Source organism: Rutidosis leptorrhynchoides, chromosome 4, assembly GCF_046630445.1.
Source record: "Rutidosis leptorrhynchoides isolate AG116_Rl617_1_P2 chromosome 4, CSIRO_AGI_Rlap_v1, whole genome shotgun sequence".
Lineage (NCBI taxonomy): Eukaryota > Viridiplantae > Streptophyta > Magnoliopsida > Asterales > Asteraceae > Rutidosis > Rutidosis leptorrhynchoides.
The window spans coordinates 534,400,345-534,418,557 of NC_092336.1; the positions used below are offsets into that span (position 1 = coordinate 534,400,345).

General features: G+C 32.1%; 2 long non-coding RNA genes across 5 annotated transcripts; one reads left to right on the forward strand and one right to left on the reverse strand.

The window, feature by feature from the left end:
* Positions 1–10,694: 10,694 nt before the first annotated feature.
* LOC139845048 (uncharacterized) lies at positions 10,695–13,759 on the reverse strand. 4 transcript variants are annotated; one of them, XR_011758184.1, is made up of 6 exons: positions 13,435–13,759; positions 13,071–13,121; positions 12,773–12,892; positions 12,112–12,537; positions 11,798–11,826; positions 10,695–11,352 (listed from the first exon to the last, which is right to left on the reverse strand). It is a non-coding gene; the product is annotated as an uncharacterized lncRNA (long non-coding RNA). The 4 variants fall into 4 exon arrangements; XR_011758182.1 differs by having other exon boundaries at positions 11,712–11,826; XR_011758181.1 differs by having other exon boundaries at positions 10,695–11,826.
* A 2,763-nt stretch (positions 13,760–16,522) lies between these two features.
* On the forward strand, positions 16,523–17,964 carry LOC139845049 (uncharacterized). Its single transcript, XR_011758185.1, has 3 exons — positions 16,523–16,739; positions 16,846–16,885; positions 17,736–17,964. It is a non-coding gene; the product is annotated as an uncharacterized lncRNA (long non-coding RNA).
* Positions 17,965–18,213: the final 249 nt, after the last annotated feature.

Genomic DNA, 18,213 nt, shown 5'->3' on the forward strand with positions numbered 1-18,213 from the left:
TTTCGTAAAACATTTATAAAAACAGCGCATGTATTCTCAGTCCCAAAAATATATATAAAAAGGAGCAAATGAAACTCACCTGACAACTTCAGAAATAAATCACAGAGGTGTGACCGAAAATCGGAATGCAAGTAACCGTAGACCTCAACCTAGAGAATATATGTTGGTCAATAAATGTCTAATAAGCTAGGTCGGTCCATAGGGTAAGTATAGTCCTATTGCTCAAGTCCGACTCATAAATTTAGCAAAATTTAGCAAAAGTCAACAAAAGTCAACACAAGTCAAAGTAAGTCAAATGTAAGTCAAATGTAAGTCAAATGTAAGTCAAATGTAAGTCAAATGTAAGTCAAACGTATTCGAACACAGTCAACATGGTTAACACAAGTCAACAATCTCATAATATTACTCAAGTTGGGTCAAATAGTCAAACATAGGTCAATCTTAAGTAATACATTTTTACTTAGCAAAAATTATTATTTACATATATGTATATTTTGGTATTTTGCAGCTGATTTCTGGTCCCACCAATTTTGATGTAGTACCTTTGGTCGTGACCATTGGAAAGTATATCATACCATCTTTCTATAGCCAGTTTATTTGACAAAAACGGAGTTACGGTTTGAAAGTTATGACCTTGCGAAAACAGCCCCTCAAAACATAAAATGCTGAAATTTGGTGCTGTTAATAGCATGGATCAGCAGCGGCGCCCAGTTTTCGTACTCGTTTTAGACTAGTTTAGGCTCGACAATATCATACATATAATATATTGTTTTAAAGCCTGTCGTGAATACTTTCAATAACAAATAATAGTTTTTATCCAAACTTAACCGATTTCAACTTACGAGTCCGCAAAGTATGTCCAAGAGTCATTTTTGTCACTTTACAAAAACTAATAATATTTTGTGTTGACGACTCAAAATTCAATCCGGGAGACCTGAATGTTTCATTATCATAACACAAGTTTAAAATGACATTATTGACGTGTTTGTAAACTCGAATTCCCGAAATTATGTGTATGGGTCAAAATAGGTCCTTATGACCCAAATGAGTCATAAACACCCAATTTAACCAAAACGTGCCAAAACTTATTTTTAAAACACTACAACCTTCATACTTACTTAAATCGACGTATGGGACTTGTCTACACTGATCGTTACCCATTTTGACCCGTTAAACTCATTTGGTCAAACAAAGTCAACTGCACGTAATATTTAGTTTAAACAATGCAGTCAACTTCTGGAATTTTTATAAAAATAAGTTCAACTCCGTTTGACTTGAAATACATGCCAAAATCTCCGCAATTTAGTACACTATAATATATTCGAAGCACAGCCTCTAACTATAAACAAAAAGATCGCAGTGACTGAAAACGTACCAGACTATAATGCTGAAACGTTTCAGCACTTTTACATAACATGTATAAACTTTGAAAAATCATATCAAATCCAAAAGGTATCCAAATGACGCGTTTCTGGAGTCCAAACTTATTAATTTTTCGATACCCACGCAACCGTGAACCCAGAAATCTGAGATCAGGTCGCACGCATCCCGAGATAACTGCTCTGTTCGGTTTTAAATAATATAAAATTGTAACTTTGATTTGACGATAGATTTTGACTCGTTTATCAGAATTTGACAATATCTAAATGAAAACCAAATATTTTTTCGCAAGGAATACAATTATATACCTCTCAAGACCTGAATATATAGTATACTTTTCCAGATTCTCAGTTTCAATTACGAATTTTTAAACCGAAATCAATAAATCATAACATGAGCAATACGTATCCGTTTCACATGATATCCTAGCCTAACTTGAGTGATTTTTAATTTTCTAACAGATGGTAAATAAATAAAATTCCAAATCATAAAGGATTTTGCCCAGAAAATTCGGATTTAAACATAAACAAGTTAAAACTTCAAATAAACATAACGAGAGCAATTCTTAACGAAATTCGATGATTCTTTCGAGCAAACTTATTAATTTTTCACAAGGATTTCATATATAAACATTTCATAAACTAAAAATATCATGTTCATATCAGTATTTAATGAAAAACGTGATCATTCATAAAAACGAGTTAAAACTTCAATTAAGCATAACATGAGCATACGGTAACGAAAATTCGAAATTCCAAAGCCCAAACTTATTAGTTTTTCAAGAGGATTCTGATTATCTCATAATATTATATATTCAACAAGTTCAAGTTTATGACCTCTCACAAAACAAATTCGTGATTCATCAAAAAGTCATCAAACGATCAAATTAACGAATACTATCATGCATACATACAAGGACTTGAGCACTAGACACTATATCTAACCTAAAATGTAACAAAAACATGAAAACCCAAAAATTAGAGTTTTTAAAACTTACCCTAATCAAGAAATTGTTGGTATAGATGTGTAGAGCTCTTCGAGAGGAGTCCGAATATGTAAACGATTTTATGATCAAGTGATTATTGAAGGTGTTCTTGAGGATGAAAGATTGATGATGATGATGAATAGTAGTGGGTGTTCTTGAGGAGGGGAAGAATATGTACGTATGTGTGTGTTTGATGAAATGAATTAGGGTTATAAATAGATAGATATGTCACGGGTATATTTCTATCTCAATAATAGATATCACGGATGTAATAATTAATATACACGGGTATTAATGTGTAGTCACAGGTAAATAGATATATCACGGGTATAATAATTAGGTAAACACGGGTATTACTGTATAGTCACATGTTATAATTAAATTTTTATCCTTTAGCTAAGATCCAATGTATTTTATCTTAATATGATTCAATGACTGGTTAATTTTATATTTATAAAAAAATTATATATATATATATATATATATATATATATATATATATATATATATATATATATATATATATCTATATTATTTGAAACCTTTTAAACTCTTGACGTCATACCTGGTTTGTGTGTTTCATAAAATACTTATTTATTATATTTTTAAATTTGATACTGAAAACATGAATGTTTAAACTAATTTTCTCGAGTTTAGTTTAAGAATATCCTAATTAATAAAATTGATTTTTCAAAACTCAATTATTATATAACATAATAATTATTAAAATTAATAATCATACTTTTTGTTGTCTTAAAATATATTTTTCTCGTTTTCACTAACCTTAGTGTTTTAAAAAAAAAAAAAATCTAATCAATATTAATAATAGTATTAGTATATTTAAAAAAAAAACATACAAAATTGTAGATTTTAAGTACCGGTTGTTAAGTTTTCAACGAAAAGTTGACGAAAAAAATCGGGTTATTACATTACCTACCCCTTAAAGAAAATTTCGTCCCGAAATTTTGGTTGGTGTGATTAAACGGCGTTTAAGAAACAAGTGAGGATAGAATGTTCGTCTTGACGTAGAAAGATCGAGCATCTTGTAGTTAAATATGAAAGTTAGGTAAAACGAGATCATAGTCCTTTGATACGAATACCTTTGAATAAACTGCTCGGAGTGCAAGTGTGATATGACAAAGATGAGAAGGAACCACACGTGACTCAAATGATGTCACATCTAGAGTCTTGGTATATTCAGATATCAGCACAGAAAACAGAGTCATGTAACATGGTACGTGGTGAAGATAAGGTTGATCAAGCATTACCACCATCACGTTCCATTAGAACTTCTGCATGACTTACCGTAATATAACCACGTTGATCAAGCGTAATTATATTACACTAACTCATACTTCCGTTCCAACATTACTCTAAAATATTTATGGATATAAAACAAGTGTCGTTTTCCAGAATTTATAAATCAAAATGATTTCAAAAAGGGGTGTACTAAAAATAGTACGAGAATATAATATTTATTTTAATTAATAATATTGAAAGGGTAATGACGTAAGAATGTCTTTGGAACTATTGAGAATCTTCGTGAGTCGGATAAGACTTCTTCCGATTTACAATTCGAGATGTCAGGAGTTTCTGAATCGAAGCATATAAGCACATAATATAACACATATGATATCTATAAAAATATATAAGTAATAACTCACGTAGGAATGTCGGAAATTTCGAAAGTCCTGAATGACGCTTCCTGGTTTTTCAATGACCGGGTGTTGAAAATGAACTCGTTTGAGCATGAGAAGGCTTGTAATCAAAGGGAGAAATACTTTCTCACCGATAGTAATAATAATATTATATTAATATCAGAATATGCACATAATCACATATAAGTGTAACGACACGGTTCTAGACTAGATCACTAATGTATCCTAACGGTCCAGGTCGGACACATTAATGCACCTAATTCCCTAGAACCAACGCTCTGATACCACTTGTAACGACCCGCCAAAATCGCTATTGACGCGGTACGTTATCTACGGTCCCACAGCGAGTTTTGACCTCTATATGATACGTTTTGATAAAATATTGCTTTCATTTTTTTTTAAATACTTTCTATACATAGAAAGTTTACCAAAATATAGACATATCCCAAATATATATGACAACTTATACAAAATGACTAAATCATCAATTTATTTAATAACAGATTATAACAATAATATTTGAATGCAATGTCTTTTTGAAAATATGGCATAAAAGACTCCATGCAGCACCTTGAGCAAATAGCAAGCAGACAGCGGAAGCACTTTTGAAAAACCTGAGAATAAACATGCTAAAAGTGTCAACCAAAAGGTTGGTGAGTTCATTAGTTTATCATAAACAATCATTTTCATTATTTTAATAGACCACAATATTTCCGTCTATAAATATATGTACACTCGCAAGTGTATAAAAGTATTCTATAAGTTGTAGGCACCCGGTAACAAGCCTTAACGTTCATATTTTACCCTCTGAAGTACACCAGATCAGGTGTGTTTAAAATAACCTCGAAGTACTAAAGCATCTCATAGTCAGGATGGGGTTTGTCAGGCCCAATAGATCTATCTTTAGGATTCGCGCCTACCGTACATAGACAAGTAGTTTAATGTTACCAAGCTAAGGGTATATTTCTGGTTTAAACTCACGTAGAATTAGTTTTAGTACTTGTGCCTATTTCGTAAAACATTTATAAAAACAGCGCATGTATTCTCAGTCCCAAAAATATATATAAAAAGGAGCAAATGAAACTCACCTGACAACTTCAGAAATAAATCACAGAGGTGTGATCGAAAATCGGAATGCAAGTAACCGTAGACCTCAACCTAGAGAATATATGTTGGTCAATAAGTGTCTAATAAGCTAGGTCGGTCCATAGGGTAAGTATAGTCCTATTGCTCAAGTCCGACTCATAAATTTAGCAAAATTTAGCAAAAGTCAACAAAAGTCAACATAAGTCAAAGTAAGTCAAATGTAAGTCAAATGTAAGTCAAATGTAAGTCAAATGTAAGTCAAATGTAAGTCAAACGTAGTCGAACACAGTCAACATGGTTAACACAAGTCAACAATCTCATAATATTACTCAAGTTGGGTCAAATAGTCAAACATAGGTCAATCTTAAGTAATACATTTTTACTTAGCAAAAATTATTATTTACATATATGTATATTTTGGTATTTTGCAGCTGATTTCTGGTCCCACCAATTTTGATGTAGTACCTTTGGTCGTGACCATTGGAAAGTATATCATACCATCTTTCTATAGCCAGTTTATTTGACAAAAACGGAGTTACGGTTTGAAAGTTATGACCTTGCGAAAACAGCCCCTCAAAACATAAAATGCTGAAATTTGGTGCTGTTAATAGCATGGATCAGCAGCGGCGCCCAGTTTTCGTACTCGTTTTAGACTAGTTTAGGCTCGACAATATCATACATATAATATATTGTTTTAAAGCCTGTCGTGAATACTTTCAATAACAAATAATAGTTTTTATCCAAACTTAACCGATTTCAACTTACGAGTCCGCAAAGTATGTCCAAGAGTCATTTTTGTCACTTTACAAAAACTAATAATATTTTGTGTTGACGACTCAAAATTCAATCCGGGAGACCTGAATGTTTCATTATCATAACACAAGTTTAAAATGACATTATTGACGTGTTTGTAAACTCGAATTCCCGAAATTATGTGTATGGGTCAAAATAGGTCCTTATGACCCAAATGAGTCATAAACACCCAATTTAACCAAAACGTGTCAAAACTTATTTTTAAAACACTACAACCTTCAAACTTACTTAAATCGACGTATGGGACTTGTCTACACTGATCGTTACCCATTTTGACCCGTTAAACTCATTTGGTCAAACAAAGTCAACTGCACGTAATATTTAGTTTAAACAATGCAGTCAACTTCTGGAATTTTTATAAAAATAAGTTCAACTCCGTTTGACTTGAAATACATGCCAAAATCTCCGCAATTTAGTACACTATAATATATTCGAAGCACAGCCTCTAACTATAAACAAAAAGATCGCAGTGACTGAAAACGTACCAGACTATAATGCTGAAACGTTTCAGCACTTTTACATAACATGTATAAACTTTGAAAAATCATATCAAATCCAAAAGGTATCCAAATGACGCGTTTCTGGAGTCCAAACTTATTAATTTTTCGATACCCACGCAACCGTGAACCCAGAAATCTGAGATCAGGTCGCACGCATCCCGAGATAACTGCTCTGTTCGGTTTTAAATAATATAAAATTGTAACTTTGATTTGACGATAGATTTTGACTCGTTTATCAGAATTTGACAATATCTAAATGAAAACCAAATATTTTTTCGCAAGGAATACAATTATATACCTCTCAAGACCTGAATATATAGTATACTTTTCCAGATTCTCAGTTTCAATTACGAATTTTTAAACCGAAATCAATAAATCATAACATGAGCAATACGTATCCGTTTCACATGATATCCTAGCCTAACTTGAGTGATTTTTAATTTTCTAACAGATGGTAAATAAATAAAATTCCAAATCATAAAGGATTTTGCCCAGAAAATTCGGATTTAAACATAAACAAGTTAAAACTTCAAATAAACATAACGAGAGCAATTCTTAACGAAATTCGATGATTCTTTCGAGCAAACTTATTAATTTTTCACAAGGATTTCATATATAAACATTTCATAAACTAAAAATATCATGTTCATATCAGTATCATATTAATGAAAAACGTGATCATTCATAAAAACGAGTTAAAACTTCAATTAAGCATAACATGAGCATACGGTAACGAAAATTCGAAATTCCAAAGCCCAAACTTATTAGTTTTTCAAGAGGATTCTGATTATCTCATAATATTATATATTCAACAATTTCAAATTTATGACCTCTCACAAAACAAATTCGTGATTCATCAAAAAGTCATCAAACGATCAAATTAACGAATACTATCATGCATACATACAAGGACTTGAGCACTAGACACTATATCTAACCTAAAATGTAACAAAAACATGAAAACCCAAAAATTAGAGTTTTTAAAACTTACCCTAATCAAGAAATTGTTGGTATAGATGTGTAGAGCTCTTCGAGAGGAGTCCGAATATGTAAACGATTTTATGATCAAGTGATTATTGAAGGTGTTCTTGAGGATGAAAGATTGATGATGATGATGATGAATAGTAGTGGGTGTTCTTGAGGAGGGGAAGAATATGTACGTATGTGTGTGTTTGATGAAATGAATTAGGGTTATAAATAGATAGATATGTCACGGGTATATTTCTATCTCAATAATAGATATCACGGATGTAATAATTAATATACACGGGTATTAATGTGTAGTCACAGGTAAATAGATATATCACGGGTATAATAATTAGGTAAACACGGGTATTACTGTATAGTCACATGTTATAATTAAATTTTTATCCTTTAGCTAAGATCCAATGTATTTTATCTTAATATGATTCAATGACTGGTTAATTTTATATTTATAAAAAAATTATATATATATATATATATATATATATATATATATATATATATATATATATATATATATATATATATATATATATATATATATATATCTATATTATTTGAAACCTTTTAAACTCTTGACGTCATACCTGGTTTGTGTGTTTCATAAAATACTTATTTATTATATTTTTAAATTTGATACTGAAAACATGAATGTTTAAACTAATTTTCTCGAGTTTAGTTTAAGAATATCCTAATTAATAAAATTGATTTTTCAAAACTCAATTATTATATAACATAATAATTATTAAAATTAATAATCATACTTTTTGTTGTCTTAAAATATATTTTTCTCGTTTTCACTAACCTTAGTGTTTTTAAAAAAAAAAAAAATCTAATCAATATTAATAATAGTATTAGTATATTTAAAAAAAAAACATACAAAATTGTAGATTTTAAGTACCGGTTGTTAAGTTTTCAACGAAAAGTTGACGAAAAAAATCGGGTTATTACAATAACTACCTTTTTAGTAGCCCATTGCTCAATTTGTGATTACTAATAATAAAGAAGAAATAAGGGAGTAAATATATTATTGAATGATGAATGTGCACAATATCCTTTACAACTGAGTGCATATTTATATTACTAAAATTGTACTATTCATCCGCACTCTTCAATCATTTATGTTAGGTGAAATAGTAAAATTGTGATCCAATATTGACTTTAGCATATTACAACACAAACACCAAAATAAACAGCTCAATGCTCCATCTTATTCTTGAAAATTTTTTTAAAATAGTACAGTAATTAATAATAATAAAAATTGTTCAGAATCCAAATGGTATTATTCGTCATAGACTTAGCATATGGGGCTGGTTCACATGGAACATAAAAGAAAAAACACATTACAAAATAAAATCAACAAACAACTTTGTTGTTGGGAAATTACGACCTCACTAATTCCCACCACCCAGCCCAACAATAATAGTTAAGAAATAAGAACAATACACAACACAAGATTTAACGTGGAAACTCCAAAACAGGAGAAAAACCACCGGCCCCCAAAGAGAGAAATACACTATATCACAAATTGTTACAATGATATAGACGACTCTCTTAAGCCAACTACACTCTCCAAAATATTTAACTAATACAACTCTCAAACAAGGGTAAGAAAGAAAGAAATAATCAAATACTTAGAGTGTATTGATTGGTGCGATTTGGAATGAAGACTTAGCCCCTCTTATATAACCAAGTCACTCACCCCTCACATCTTCCTCCCACCAATGTGGGATAAACATATCTTCTACTAGTCAAAATAAACCAACAAATCTCCACCTTTTGGATAGAAGAAGATAACCATGCTTCCACATTGCAAGGATAACCGATGTAGACGCTTCCTCGACGACAACTTCAAGATCCTCATCTTCATGCCGTTGACATTATCTCCCAAGAGACAAAACTTGCATCTTCATCGAACATTGTCTAAACCGACAATCATTGTCATCACAGACAATCATAACTCTTAACAGAATTATCATACTCCACCATTAAGAGTATAGCACTTAGAATATCACATTCCAAGCATTTCACCTCGGCACATGTTGTTGAACAACCAGCTGAAACTTTATGGTGCAACTTCCTTGTTTGGCTTTCCCGAAAGTCCCATCAGCTACAACATCAGTTTCCACCACACAGCCTGCATCAACGCCAAATCAATGCCCATGTGTAATTGTGGAACCGCTAACGAACATCCCTTTCCACGGTGGCGCGGACACACCATGAGGATGACGTGACTTCAGAGGAATTCGTCACTCTCCGTAACAACGGAGACAATGTTAGCGTCTTTGGAGCCATTTGCCGGATTAGCTCCACCGGGACAATTAACCCTTACATGTCCAGTCTTCCCGCACTTCCAGCATGTCAGATTCTTTCTAGAGTTTCTCTTCTGCCTATCCGAACACAACACTATCGTATCTCCTGATGACGAGACCCCGTTACCTTCCAGTCTTTTCTCCTCGGATAGGAGCTTGCTAGTAACGTCTTCAAACTTCAGAGTTTTCTTCCCATACATCAAAATAGGTTTCATGTGTTCATAAGACGATGATAAAGATAATATCAACCTCAAAGCTTTATCTTCATCATCCGTTTTAACTCCAATAGCCTCCAGTTCTGAAACAATACCGTTAAGAATACTTAGATGATCTGAAATCTTTGAACCCCCATCCATACGCAGAGTATGAAATTGTTCTTTAAGACACAACCGATTTGAGATGCCCTTGCCCTGGTACAACTGCTCTAGTTTAACCCAAAGCTCCTTTGCCGTTGATAACCCGTGCACATTTGCAAGCACGTTCTTTGCAAGACACAAACGAATCGCACTTGCTGCCCTCAAATCCATATCATCCCATTCTTCTTCATCGAACTTACTGCTAGAATCACTGCCAGGAACAAGGGTGGGTTTACCCTTCAAAGCCTTGTGTAAACCGGACTGCATCAACACATCCTTGACTTGAACCTGCCATAAGCCAAAATTGATCATCCCATCAAATTTCTCTACATCAAACCTCATTGGACTGAACTTCGACATCGTATCCGTATCCTATAGACAACAACTTTCTCTAATTTTGCTCACGTTTCGAATAGCCAAAAGATGTAGCAGGTAGCCAGGACCCTTTAAATCGGAAATCCACAACTAGGCCACTAACAAATCCAACTATTAATACGAATCAGAAAAAATATTGTCTAACCAGATACCCTATACGATCAATAGAACTCGTTTCTGATGTGGACGATCCACTCACGTGGCAACCACAGAGCATACTCCGACTCCTATAACCGAGACCCCCGTCAAACCTGACGCTCTGATACCAGTTGTTGGGAAATTACGGCCTCACTAATTCCCACCACCCAGCCCAACAATAATAGTAAAGAAATAAGAACAATACACAACACAAGATTTAACGTGGAAACTCCAAAACAGGAGAAAAACCACCGGCCCCCAAAGAGAGAAATACACTATATCACAAATTGTTACAATGATATAGACGACTCTCTTAACCCAACTACACTCTCCAAAATATTTAACTAATACAACTCTTAAACAAGGGTAAGAAAGAAAGAAATAATCAAATACTTAGAGTGTATTGATTGGTGCGATTTGGAATGAAGACTTAGCCCCTCTTATATAACCAAGTCACTCACCCCTCACATCTTCCTCCCACCAATGTGGGATAAACATATCTTCTACTAGTCAAAATAAACCAACAAACTTATCGATTAAAATATAAAAATTTAAGTCTTCCTTCAACTTAACTACTCTGACAACCAATCACAACTTTTCCATTCTCGGAATCTTGACTCAATTGCTAATGTCGTACCATCCGTTGGAGTCTCAATATTCACCAACTTTGTGGCAGATTCGCTTTTACGTTTAAGCAAAGAATTGTCAAGTGTCCATTCGCTAGCACACAGGGTTAGAGTTATCAAGCTTCTCTACTTTTGGCACCTACACAGTAAATTTAAATTAAGTTAAGCATGTTGACAACAAATACAGTTAACTCTGTACTAATGGTTGTCAATGTTGTAAGACGTTAGCTTAATGAGGAGGACAAACTGCTTGTTTACAATAGCATGCAACAGAGGCGGAAACACTATTGGATCATCAACCTAAGCTATAGCAGAATAATCTATAAGTAGTATGGTAGAAACTATACATAATACTTCGTATAACACTTGTTATAAGTATGAAAAAATGTTTCCATAACTTTATAATTTTACAGTTCCCATCAATTCACTGTTAGTAGTCTTGATATAGCAAAATTATACGATGTGTTAAGTGAGTCATAAATATGGGAGTCAACATACAATGCTAGCACGTTTAGTCTCCCTCGGTGTACTTTTGTTTATAATCGTAGATAGCTGATAATCGAAAAGGAACAGATCACATGTACCCGTGTTTTTAATGAATGCAAGTCGTGTCCTACAAAAACCAGATAATACCTTAGTTAGTGGTTAAAATGTATCATTCCTTTTTTACGTAATGTTAATGTAAATCAGAGGCTGTTCACTCTGATGTAACAATTAATGTGGTTACAATTTGTGATTACAACCATAAATGTGACTAAAAAAGTAGATAAAATGTGCAATTAGTAAACTCTGATGTAACAATAAATGAGTAGCTTTTAACATAAGTTGATGTTTTTGGTTAAAACGGGTTGATGTTGTAAGTTGTATTGAATCTGAAATGTATTCAAATGCATATAACCTCGTCAATTAATTTATGTAGTGCTTTTTCTTGCAGGAGGATCATGTAGCATCCCAATAGTGTACTTGGAGCCACAAATTAGTTACTGAAGTATTACGCTCTTTTAGCTTAACACGTTGCAGAGAACAAAAAGAAAGTCTAATCTGAAAAATGTAAATAGACAAATCAGTTCAAGTTTTTTCTTTTTTAGGAAAGAAGCCCAAATAAAATTATCATCACTTGAATGAAACACATGAGAGAAAAATAGATAAACTTTGAATGAATTAGTAGAAATGGCATTTGAATCAGAGTGGCTTGTTGTTGCCCAATCACCATTTTATTTAAAAGAAATAGTTCTTCATCTTTATAATATGATCCATATGGACAAAAACAAAAGCACCCTTAGTCATCATCATGTAGCTGCTGTATCTTCTCAAAAAACGCATCCTATATTTATTTAGGCACCAAAGTGCGATCAGCAAGAAACCTAATAAAACCCATAATCATGTCCATAATCCATATGTAAATCAATATAAAGTAATAAAGTAATACATATTCCAATTTTACATTAACATATTTCATCAAACGCTGATGATATATGCAATTCTTCATATCCTAAATAACACATTGGCTTCAAATCATATCATATTCAAAGATGATAACAATGCACAAGTAAGCATACCAATCAACTGCGAGCAATCTTAGTATCATCTGGATAAATTAACAGTTTCATTTCAATTTTTCCGATTGGTGTATTAAAGACCCGCAAAATTTGCTTCCATTGCCCACCCTTCAAACCAACCTGTTATAATAAAAAGAAACAAAAACTGTCGGCATGAAATATTTATACATAATTTTTATAGAATAAAAAATGTCTGTTATACTCGAGTGAAAAAATCTCATACAGTATTGTAAGTTTTTTACTCTCATAACACTCCATTCTAATTATATTTTACGTTTGATTAAATAATATATCAAACCTTCTAGTAGAGAGGGTTAACTGAACTCTTTAGTAGAAGATCAACATTAATCTGCATTCGAAATGAAACCTGATAAGATAAAAACATCAAACATACTTGCAACGTTTATATATTCATTCAAGCATTTAATCAAACAATTGATGTGCAAACATATCTTACAATCCAAAAAATACTCAAATATTCCTTAAACATAGTTGTATGAAATCAAAACACAACAAAAAAGTTCTTAGATATTTCAAAATCCACAACGTTAATCCTGCAATATAATGGCCAACAGCCATTGTAAACTCACCTGCAATTGGATACCCGACAAAAACCATATAATTGGATTGATAGGGATTGTAATTAAGGGTAATTAATTTACCTGGAAATCTGGAATTGCGTTTAAAGTCGAAAGAAAACCGGAACGATCGTGTTGTGGAGAGAAAGTTCACAAACGTTCGATTTTGTGATTCAGGGAATCATATCAAACTCGAGCGATTTTGATTTGAGATAGGTTTAAGTCATTACCGATTTTGATTCTAGCCGCCACGAAACTACATCGATTTTGAGATTTTGCAGAAACATCAGAAATTAAACGATTTGTGAGATGATAAGCGGGAGAAAAACATTTGTGCATGGTAGCATAATCCGTCATTCGCTCAATTTTAGGGGAGTGAGTTTGATTTTTTAATAGAACAATTGTGTAATTCTTTATTTGACATTACCTAATCTCGCTTGAATTTAATTTGAAAAGAGTTGTAATCACTTGCATCCATAAATTTGCTTGAAAACAAAGGGACCAATGAGATGGCAACATGTGGCGCGAAAATCACATGTGATTGGAAAAAAAAATTCGAAAATTTTTTTTTTAATTTTTTTTTCGAAAATTTTTTTTTTTCAAATTTTTTTTCCGAAAATTTTTTTTTCCGAATTTTTTTTTTTAAAAATCATATGTGATTATGCATGTCAATCACATGTGATTGTAAACCCAATCACATGTGATTGTAAACCCAATCACATGTGATTATGCATGACAAATCCAATCACATGTGATTGTACAATTCAATCACATGTGATTGTAAAAAAAAAATAATAAAAAAAATTTTTTTTTTTTAAATTTCGAAAAAAAATTTACCAAAAAAAAATTTTTGCATTTTTTTTCAATCACATGTGATTTTCGCGACACGTGTCGCGCTCTCATTGGTCCCTTGAATCTCAACTTAATTTATGGACTCAAATGAATATTCCTTCAGCCCGATATTATCTCTTCTTCTTCTCTTCTCTACATTTTACAAAGCATGAATATTAAATCTGATGTGGCAATCTGACAGTCTCCCCACTTTTTTTTCCAAGTGTATTTTTAAAACATCACAATGAAAATGCAAAAAAATCCAATTACACTACACGTGTACATAACAACAATTCTGATTAACTTTTATCCGATTAAATAAAAAAAAAGAAATAAAACTCGAACATCAAAATATACATCCATCTCTCCTCAAAAAATACTCACCCCAATTCATTCCAATCGACGGTTTGTGGTTCCAGATTCAATCTTATATGATGTTGATACAAGGAATTAAACGGAGAATCAATTACCCATAGAATGATATAAACTTTGTTTCGAATTTTCATTGTATTAAATTTAGGGTTACGAATATCAGTATTATCGATTCCGGTCAATTTCATGAAGCAGAACCGGTGAATTCAATGTTATAAACAGGTAATTGATTTGATTTGCAACACTCAATCTTTTATTTAAATCGATTTTGAATACCTTTGTTTACTGTATATCTTTTCATGTATTTAATGTATCTGTTATAACATATATAATTCGATTCGATAATTTGATTTGATATGAATTAGGTTTGTGAGCTGAATCAGTTTTTTAGATGTATGCAGACAAATTACGTGAACTATGAGAGGTTATTAGAGATTGCAACTAGATCCTCCTGCTTGGAATTGGTAGTGCTCCATCATAACATGTTATATCTTATTAAACATCTCCTCAATTCTATCTTTTGTTTGTTTTATTGATCTTTAATAGAGGGTTCTTTTTCTTTTATTTGCATTTTGTAGTCATTTATATAGCTCAGCTAGAAGATAGAAATGTATGACAAAAGGGTTATGATTGAGACTTGAGGGACTAAATTAAACTTCATTATGTAGGAGGTTAGTAAGTGATAAACTTCGTTATGCTCATTATTTTCGGTTGTTATATTTGAGACCCTAATTGTGATCCTATTAGTTGAGTATAGTTTTCGAAGGCGAGAACACCGCTTACAAGGTTGAATGTGTTTGGGTCATTGAATATGAGACATATGTTATCTTGCTTTGAAACGAGAAAATAACCACTTGATGTACGTTCCTTAACACTATCAACATGCTGTTCCACTTATTTAATGATCATATATTGTTTAGTTCTCATAGAGATGTTCAAAACAAATGTAAACGGGTTGCAATTTGGAAAAACAAAATCAGCAGTTGGAACGTTAAACGGGTCGTAAGTTGACAGAGGTTTTCTGCACAATACCCTATCAATTTTGGGAATGAACTCATCGTATACTAAATCGAATTGAAATACAAACGACGAACTCAGACTCATGTTGTTTTGAGTGATCTACGCTTCTACAGGGCTACTCTATTCATCTGTAAAATTGCTCAATCGACTGTGAATTCGTGATTTGGAGGATACATGGATCAATCAGGTACAAATTTTAACATAGATTAAACCCTAACAATTAATCTTTTAATTCAGACAATTTCCAACAACTTATAGAGTTTAATCGTTGATTCCTTTTTATTAATGTGTCGGATATATGAATTTAGTGCATAACTGATATACATATTTAGTTAAACCACTGATTTATTTATTTGTTCTGCAGTTCTATATAACATAACATTATAAAAGCCCAGAAGTTGGTCAACAGTCACTTCCCGGAGTCATCTTTTTCTTTGACCTATATGCAATTAAGGTTTGTTTGATTTCGGTATAAATAGGTGTCCCACAGGAAATTTTGTTATTATGTTTAGTTAAAAATTGACACGTGGTCTGATTGATTATATCAGTCCTTTATAATTTCAGTTTGTGTGTTTCATCTTATGTTCTGAAAGCAATAATTAGTAAACTTGCTAACAAAAAAAAGTGTCAAAATGAAGAGAAGACTTGGTTACGACTCTTTGAACACTCGACCCGTTTAGGCTAAAAAGGTGTCAAAATCGGTAACAATCAATGTTCATTTAAGTGAATTTTGAAGTTGTGGCATGTTGAAATGAATCTTGGGTAGATGTTGATTGAAATGGGATATTATGACCAAAATGAAGAAAACTAATGGTTACAACTATGAAACACTTGACCCGTTTGGGCCAAAAGTGTCAAAATGAATCATTAGCTTTTATACATTTTGGAAAAATTGTTTGTATAAAATTAAAAAGAACATTGAAGCTAAAATATAAGGACCTTATGAGCTTCAATATCATTTTATATCCTTTTAACTAACATAACTTCTTGAAGCTAAAATATACTCTATTTCATAGCCATTTTATGTCTTAAGCTTTAGCTATTTCGTTAAATCACTTTTTTTTTTATTTACTTTTTTGGGTGTTGGTCGGGTCTTGCTTCATTACAGATGTGTTGTTCAGTAATTGCGTTTGGTTCGTTACAGATGTATTGTTCAGTAATTGCAGGTGATTTGTTTGCCTTATAGTTCATTGTGTTTGTATTGTTTTCCTTCTTTTCTTATGGTCGTGACTAACTGTGGACGTATAAACCATGTCAAACCAACTGTGAAAGGAATTCGGGAATTAAAGTTTCTACATCTGTAACATTTAAGGTATGATTTATGTTATTAGCTCATCAATTTCAAGTTACGCATGAACCAAACCCTAAATTTTTTTTTTTCCTTAAAAAATATCTTTTCGATTGCTTTTTGACGGTGTTCAAAAGTTTTTATTGTTCTGCTAAAATTTGTTCATTCTAAAACCATTTATTCATCCATTTCTAAAATTTTACTTACTTGCATTTGTTACTGAATAATACGCGTAGTCTCTACACACTTTAATTTGCACCTAACTTTTGTGCAAATTTGTTTGTTATAGGTTTCTAGATCTGGCATTTGTTAGATACATATTGTATTTCATTTATGAAAATTAGGCATTTGTGTAAAAAATTTTTTTTTTTTTTTTTTTTTTTTTCCTTTGCTTATGAATTTATTAATCGAATTAAATTTTGTAGCTTCTTTTATTGTTATGTGGATAGATGTTGGTTTGTTTGCTTATGTATCAATTGACCGAATTAAGTTTTGCTCTTTTGCACTCCGATCGTTAGCTTGAACCTGAAGGTACGTAGCCGCGTTTTGTCTTATGTGAAAATACCGTAACAAATTTTGGGCTTAGGTGCACGACAACATAATGCTTATATGTTTAGTAATCGATAGAGCAACTACTTCACTGTTTTTCGTTTCTATGCAATTATTTTGTGGTATGGATGGTATTTTGTTAACGAAACTACTTCACTCTTTTGCACTAATGTAGGACTTTCCATTACCATTATGTTCTATGTCATGATTGGTGGACTGTAATTTTTATATTTCCACAATTGTTCAACTCCTTATCCTATAAAACTACTAAAACTTATAGTATATTTCTGATTTCTGATATTCTGTTTTGGGCTTTTAATGACAGTGCATTAGGACAGTATGCCCCAAGTATGCCAGCATTTTCAAAAGCTTGAGTCGCTGCGGCGAAAATCTTCCGAATAATCGATTAGATGAATCTATGTAAAATTTAGTTTTAAAAGAGTTTTTATCGTTTCATTCGTATGCTAACTGCTGATTATAGATGTTGTGATATATAAGCATATGATATTGAAGACATTAGTATTAGTATTACATATATTTGATGCATGATTTTTTTCTGTTACAGGAGGTAGAATACATGTGTTTAGATGTTATTTTTTAAAGGTTAGCTTCCATCGTTTCCTTTCGTATGTGTACTCTTATGCCATCATCCTCATTGTTTTACTCACATTCATGAAATTCGTATGAAAGGAGTTTCAGAAGCTTGAGATACATGTAAAGCTTCATGAAATCGAAAACTCACTATCCAATAACAAACTCGACGCAACAATTTTTCCAAAATGTATAAAAGCTAATGATTCATT